The following is a 6,951-nucleotide window of genomic DNA, read 5'->3' as shown; positions in this document are numbered from 1 at the left end:
CCTATTTTTTAGTGACAGGGGCTCTCTTGCTCAGTCAGGAGCTCATGGACACCTCAAGATTATATGGCCTCTGAGGTCCAGGGATCTCTCTCTGCCTCTCCATCTCTAGGATGACAGGGACCGTCTGGTTTGTTTGTTCGTTTGTTTTTTTAATGTGTGTGCTGGAGATTCAAATTTAGGTTCACATGGTTGTGCGATGACCATGTTAGCTAATGGACCATCTCCTCCAGCCTGTGAACTGAGTTTTAATCCCTGGAGTGACCGGGGACAGTCTTCAGGCTAGAGGGTTTAAGTTTTCTTCATTGGTCCTGGGGGCGGGGGTGTGTGTGTGTGTCCTTGCCTCCTCCCCTAAAGAACACTGCCGTCTGGTTAGCCATCGACTTGCCAGTGGGATCTGCTTTAGTTGTGATTGTTAAAGAATAAGCTGCTGCTAAGCTGATTGCCCATCAATAATCTTTCCAGAGAGAGAGAGAGAGTCTTTTAATTACGTTTACACAGAAACAATTGGTTGCAGTTGTAGACTTTAGTCAATTACAGATGTCAAAGAAGAAGCAGGGCCTAGGATGGGATGGATCTAGAAGCAGGACGGGTGGTTGAGATATGTGCGGAAGATTTGGAGAGCGAGATTAGCCTCTGGTTAAGAGGGCACATCTGTCTCAGGACAAGTTCTGTGAAGACTTCAGTGCCCTCTTTCCCCCTAGCCTGTGAGGTTAGACATTTCCTCCCTGGGATCCTCTCGCTTTGTTTTCCCATGGGACGGGCGGGCAATCTCCGGGGAACCGGGAAATGGAGGGTCGCTGTGGGAGCACCGGCTTTGGCTGAGCGAGCGTCCCTTTGTGGGTCTGTGAGGGGGCTCCCGACCCTGGCATCTGGGCGAGCAGCGCCCCCTGGCGGCGATACCGACCTGGTGCTGCGATCACAAGAATCCTGCGGCAGGAGGAGTGCGAGGGGTGAGGGTAGCGCTCAACCCGCACGCAGCTCCGCGTACTCCCTGCGGAAGAGGTTAACCTTGGTCTCCTCTCAATGCAGAGTCTTGTGGTTGAAGAGAAAGTCTTCAGGCAGGAAGGCCTAGGCCTCTGTGGGCAAAATGGAGAGATATAAGGGTACGGATAATGTCCGTTGATGCCCAGTGGAAAGATTTTTACCTCCTTGATTTTATTTTCATTCTAACCAATGTTGAAGCACATCTTGCATGCAACAAAATACCCTTATTTGAAGTGGATATTTAGTTGCGTTTGCACACACTTGTGCAGTACTTGCATGAGTGGGATTTTATGTTGGAGCTGGGGACTTTACTCTGACGGTAGAGAGATTGCTTGCTTACCAGGCATGAAGCTGCGAATTCATCTCCACAGCAGAAGCCTAGCTGGTATGTTGGTGCATGTTTGCCAGCCCAGCGCTCGGGAAGCAGAGATATGAAGATCAGAAGTTCAGGGTCATCCACCGCTATGTTGTGATCTTGTCTCAAAAAAAAAATTAAAAAAATTTTCTCCATCTCCTCAAGAATTACCAGCCTTGCCTACCTGGTTACCAGGCAACCACTAGAATGATGCTCTTCTCATGCCTAGGAAGGCAGTGAAGATAACTGCCCACAGGCTGTCTCCTAGATGATGCTAGGCTACTTTAAGTCGACGTTAACACTATCACAAATGTCCGTGTTTGTTTAGGATAATGTTGGCCTAAGGAAAAGTAGAAAAGCGTTCACTCCATCTTTGTGCACTGGAAGGGATGTGTAAAGTGTACTATTTCCTTCTTCCGTTGTTCAGTTGTGGCAGAATTCACTTTTGATGCCATCTGACTTTTATGACCTTAATTTTTTACAAAAATATTTGCGTGTGTGTGTGTGTGCGTGTGAGCAGTGTCTAAACACACCACATGCATAGCTGGTACCCTCGTAGGACAAGAGTGTGTAGATCCCTTGGAATCAGATGACTGTGAGCCTCCACATGGGTGCTGTGAGTCAAACAGGGCCCTCTTGGAGAGCAGTAAATACCACTGGGTTATCTCTCCAGTCCCATTTTTTCTTTAAGATTTTTATTATCTATTTTATGTATGTTTTGTTTTGTTTTTTATTTGTTTGTTTGCCTGCACATGTGTCTGTGTGTCACATGCACATCTGGAGAAGGCATCCGATCCTCCTGGAACTGGAGTTACAGATGTTGTGAGCCGCCCCGTGGGTCCTGAGAATCTAGCTTGGTCCTCCAGAAGGGCACCAGAGCTCTTAACCGCTGAGCCGTTAATTAATGTTTAATTGTTACAAAGCCGAACTGCTCCAATTCGTTCATTGGAGCATTTGGCTTGTACTGAAGCTTTACCGCCCCCCCCCGCATTTATATTAAAAATTCAAATATACATGAAGATAGAAAAACAGCAAAACCTCGTTTCCTCGCTGCCCAGACCTGAAATAGTCACACGGCAACTGGATTAATTAAACACTGCTCAGCCTATTAGCTCAGGCTTCTTATTAACTAACTCATACATCCTAAATTAACCCATTTCTATTATTCTGTGTATCTCCACTAGGCTGTGGATTAGGGATGCTGGCATGTTACTCCTTTGGCAACTACATGGCGTCTTTCTGATTCTGCCTTCTTTCCTCCTCTATCTCTGCTTGGAATCCCTCTGTGTTCTATTCTGCACTGTCATAGGCCCAAAGAAGCTTCTTTATTAACCGTTGGTAGTAAAACATATTCACAACATACAGAGGGGAACCCCACATCACGAGGGAAGGACAGATTCCTGGTGTGGGAAGACAAATGTATGGAGTGACTGTGTAAATGGAGCTCTGAAAATCTATGAGACCATGGTTTCTCTGTGGGTTCACAACTCTGGATTCTCAAGCTGAATGTGGTGTGTGCCCATAGTCTCAGTTATGGAACACTAAGGGAAGAGGATGCCTTGAGCCCAAAAGTTCAACACCGATGTGGGCAGCAGAATAAGAGCCCCCCCCCCTTTTTTCTGTTTTTTTCGAGACAGGGTTTCTCTGTCTAGCACTGTCTGTCCTGGAACTCACTCTACAGACCAGGCTGGCCTCAAACTCAATGATCTACCTGCCTCTGCTTTCTGAGGGCTGGAATTAAAGGTGTGTGCTGAATCGTAATGTAACATCTGATCTGTGACTCCTGTGGGGGTCGCTACCCACAGGTTGAGAACCACTACTGTAAAGGGTTGGAAAGTTCTCCCCCAACACGACAATCTCCACCCCTACCCACAGTCCAGACAGCACAGTTAGGCCCACAATTTGGAGGTCAGAGGACAATTTGAAAGAACTGCTCTTAACCACTGTCACACCAACCCCAGTAGATTTTGTGTGACAAGTTTCACAGACTGAGGGGCTAGACTCCAAAGGGAGGAGGTCTCCTGGAACCGGTTGTGGAATGCTCTAGCCGGAGAAAAATATTGAGCCGTAGTTCTCATGACAGTCTGTCTGCTTTATCTTCTTCTATTCCTTTTCTATATTTACAAGATGTTCCTGATAGCCTGGGCCGAGATTTTTAAGTGAGAAAATTGGATAAGAAGCCACCCCTAGAAATGAGGTCCCCTCTTCTCTGAGAGATTTAATGCTTTGCTTCATAATCATTTTCACAATTACAAAATAATACTTTGATATAATATCCTCCTAACAATATATGAATTTGTATGGCTCTGTGTGTGTGTGTGTGTGTGTGTGTGTGTGTGTGTGTAGATGAGGTTGGCTCTGACATTGGGGTATAGAAAGCATTGTTTAAGTATAGTTTAAAGTTGAACTTTGAGGATTTTTAATAAGACAGAAGCTAGATGTTAGATAAGGATTACTCATGGAAATATATTAACTTAATCAGGACCTAGGGGACATAACCAAGTGCCCTTAAAGACTTTTTAAGCTCTCTCCTAAAAGTTTGCCACTAACTATAAGTGATTTTTTTTTTGTATTTTGTTCTGTTTAGTGATTATGATGTTATCTCTTTCATTCGCAATTGGTTCTTTAAATTCTCTGTTTAGGAAATATAATACCTGACTGATTTTGTGTTTTCTTGTGCCAGATGATTATGATAATTGTTCTTTGTGTCTGCTTCACTGGACACATCTTTTAGAATTGTAATACCGGTTTTTCTTGTATAAAAAAAATCCCTGCTTGAGAGCTGCAAAATACGCTCAGATTCAAACTGCCTCTGTGTTTGTTTCTGTTTGTCACCGCAGAATCCTTACCCACCTAGTCTTTGAGAAACCACCGTCCCAAAAAAAAACCCATAGCTAGCTGGGGTAGTCAGTAGCAAACCACTGAGCCATCTCTCCAGCCCCAGCTTCTACTCTTAGCTTCACCTCCCAAGTATGGGGATTTCAGGAATACATCACCACACCCAGCTCCACGAAAACTACTTCTTTATATTGCAATTATTGCCTTTAAGATGTTCTGTTAGAAATATTAACTTACAAACTGTATTTGATGTACCAGGCTGCTATGCATTCCCGTCCTCGAACTCCTGGGAGTGCGCATGCCAGCGCTGACTCTCACTCTGAGCGCAGACAAGCCAGGGACAAAGACGGTCCCTTCAGGAGGACAGTAAGAGCCGCCAAAACAGCAGTGACAGAGGCAGTTTTGTGAGCCTGCAGGCTCCTCCCCGAGGTCCAGCAGCTGTTTAGGGGACATAAACTGATGGTCCGTACCCTGCTCAGGACGCGGGAATCCTTAGGGAGTTCCACCCTGCCGGGACCGGAGAGGAAAAGGACTTGGAAATACTCCTAAAGGGGCCCTGTGAACACAGCCTAGCCTGGCTTTGCTAAGTGTCTGGGGGTTGCTGGAGAGGAAATGAAGCGAAGCCTCTTTTCCAGGGTGGGGCATTAATGCGTCCCTTACTTTAGGGGATTGAGACAGGAAGTTCCTCGTCAGTCCTCTGAGCTCTTTGGAATTCACACGCGATCCTTCTTCCAGGAGAGAGCCATTAGATGCCAGGCTGGTCCATTTACGGATATTTGCTTCATCTAGTCACGGGTAGTGCCCATTAGAGGGTCACTGAGAAGTGCGTGTGCACTACCCACGATGCTCCCTGGCACAGAGCTTTGGAGCCCGTGTGTCAGGAAGAGCTCAAAACATATCCACAGTCACATACCCGCTTCGTCCCTGGTAACTCTCAGGCTGGTTCCCCGTCACCCTTTCCTTCTGCTCCACCCGTTCCCACCTCTTGTGGGGTGTCTGAATCACTCTTTGAAGTCATTTATTTTTTATTTTCTTGTATATGCATGTATGTCTGTTGACCACTTGCGAACACCACTTCCTCTTGGAGGTCAGAAGAGGTCATTGGATCCCCCCCGAACTGGAGCCGCCCTGCGAATTCTGGGAGTTGAACTGGGGTCCTTTGGAAGAGCAGCAAGTGTTCCTAACCGCTTAACTGTTTCTCCAGTGTCTGGGTGTAGTGTTGCCCATAAGGCAGCTTCCTACTGTCCCACTGCGAGATGTGCAGCTACTCCTTAATGGTGTGAACATCTTTAACAAATACAAGCCACTTTAACTGACTGCGTTCCTTTCCTGACCACCTGTCAATGTTTCACCTGTCAGCTCGGCTTTTCATCTCTGTAGACCAGGCTGGCCTTGAACTCACAAAGATCTGCCTGCCTCTGCCTCCCCAGCGCTGGGACTAAAGGCATGTGCCACCATGCCTGGTTTCAGAAGAATTTTGATTAGTTGTCAAGGGAAGGTATGTGGGCAGGAGACAACCTGTCTGCAGGAGTTTCTTCACTCAGTGTGACCAGGAAGCAGAGAAAGCTTCAAAGGCCACACAGAGTGATTGGCCTACCTCCCACTAACCAGATTCTTCCTCTAAAGGATCCAAGTCTTCCAACTAGCACCACAAGCTGGGGACTATGCATTCAAAACGCGAACCCTGGGGATGGAAACCAGGGCACCTATACTCAGTCCGTGTGTTGGGAAATATTTTCAGGGGTGTGACTTTTGTTTACGCAGCATTTGTTTTTGTTTTTGTTTTTTTTTTATTTTTTTTACGCAGCATTTGTTTAACTCTGTGCAGCTGTGTTACTGTGCCTGTCTAAAACACCTGATGGTCCTTATAAAGAGATGAACAGCCAATAGTGAGGCAGGAGCAAGGATAGGCAGGGCTGGCAGGCAGAGAGAATAAACAGAACTCTGGGAGGAGAGAGAACGAGGAGCAAGAGAACGAGGAGAGGAGGACGTCAGGGGCCAGCCACTCAGCTATACAGCAAGCCACGGAGAAAGAAGTAAAGAAAGGTATACAGAGATAGAGAAAGATAAAAACCCAGAAGCAAAAGGTAGTCAGAATAATGTAATCTAAGAACAGCTGGCTAGAAACAAGCCAAGCTAAGGCCGGGCATTCATAACTAAGAATAAGCTTTCATGTGTGATTTATTTGGGAGCTGGGTGGCAGGCCCTCCAAAAAGCCAAAAGTGTAAAACATCATACAATATACATGCTTATTTTTTATTTTATTTTTATTCATTTTGCTTTTGTTTTTGATTTTTCTGAGACAGGCTTTCACTGTGTAGCCCCGGCTGTTCCAGACCTCACTCTGTAAACCAGACTGGCCTAGAACTCATAGATCCACCTGCCTCTACCTCCCGAGTGCTGGGATTAAATGTGTGTGCCACCACTGCCCGACTAGAACACAATTCTTTTTTTTTTTTACTATAAATTTTTTTTATTGAGAATAAGAAAAAAAAAGTTTCCGCCTCCTCCCAGCCTCCCATTTCCCTCCCCCTCCCCCCGTTCTTCTTCCCCTCCCCTCTCTCTTCTCCCCCTCCCCCCACTCCTCTCACCCTCCCTCTCCTATCCAAAGAGCAGTCATGGTTCCCTGCCCTGTGGAAAGTCCAAGGTCCTCCCCCCTCCGTCCATGTCTAGGAAGGTGAACATCCAAACTGGCTAGGCTCCCATCAAGCCAGAACATGAAGTAGGATCAAAACCCCTTGCCATTGACCTTGGCTTCTCATCAGTCCTCATTG

The sequence above is a fragment of the Alexandromys fortis genome, unplaced genomic scaffold (assembly GCF_014885135.2).
Source record: "Alexandromys fortis isolate MF-2015 unplaced genomic scaffold, M_Fortis_MF-2015_v1.1 scaffold_78, whole genome shotgun sequence".
NCBI lineage: Eukaryota > Metazoa > Chordata > Mammalia > Rodentia > Cricetidae > Alexandromys > Alexandromys fortis.
The sequence above is the reverse complement of the archived record's forward strand: the minus strand, read 5'-3'. Positions refer to the sequence as shown.